Raw genomic sequence first — 932 nt, 5'->3', positions numbered from 1 at the left:
GTGGCCGGGAGCGGCCACTGCACTCCAGTCTGGGCGACAGTGAGACTCCAACTCAAAACATAAAAAATAAAAAAATAAAAAATAAATTTCCTTTTACATTTCTCATATGGACAGGCATAGTCCCCATAAACAGAAGCAGTTTGGCATCTGCAGTCCTTTTGGAAGGGTGAAGAGATCTGCCAGCCACTGACCTTCAGCCGGTCACGGGAAGCTTTGCTGTGCCCGCAGCCATGGCATCTCTCCCTCTGCTCCTGTTTCCCCTCTCACCGTCTCGAATCCCACAAAGACCACCAGGATAGGGGGGCCAGGAACCCGTCGAGTGGAGAATGCATCTGACATCTTTCTCGACGTCTCAGGGTCCGGCGGATGATTCGGGGTGTCTCCTGATGGCCAGGGCCACAGGCCCCTGTGGGCATCGCCCTACGGGAAGGGCAGTCTTCAGGCTACGTGGTGCTGGAGGATCGCCATGGACTGTCTGCCTTGAGGAAGTTAATGAGGGTGACTCAGGCGGATGAATCATCTTCCTGAAGCCATTCGGGGTGGCTTCCACGTCTGGGACGTCCCCCACAGGCCAGCATGCCATGACCGCTCAAAGCAGATTTGCTAGGGAAGGAATCATAGTTCCTCTGCCGGGACCCCTTGGAACAGACTCGAACAGGCGTTCCTGGCGACCAAGAGGGCCCAGTGAGCGGCAAAATCAAAATCAGGCGGGGACTTTCCGGCCACTTCCTAGTGTGATGCCACGTTCCCTCGTGGCTTCCCACGCCCCCCCGGGGAGGGCAGGCCTGCCCCGCCCACGGTGGCGGGAACCACCTAGGCTTGGGAATGGCGTGGCAGGTTCGGGTCCTCGTCGGATCTTCCACGCTGGGCGCGATCCTGCACGCTCAGACGCCACCGGCAGGTAAGGCAGGGCCGCGCGCGGGTGGAGCCCC

This window comes from Carlito syrichta, unplaced genomic scaffold (genome assembly GCF_000164805.1).
Source record: "Carlito syrichta isolate Samal-C Ts95f unplaced genomic scaffold, Tarsius_syrichta-2.0.1 Scaffold303233, whole genome shotgun sequence".
NCBI lineage: Eukaryota > Metazoa > Chordata > Mammalia > Primates > Tarsiidae > Carlito > Carlito syrichta.
Note: the sequence above shows the minus strand (reverse complement) of the source record.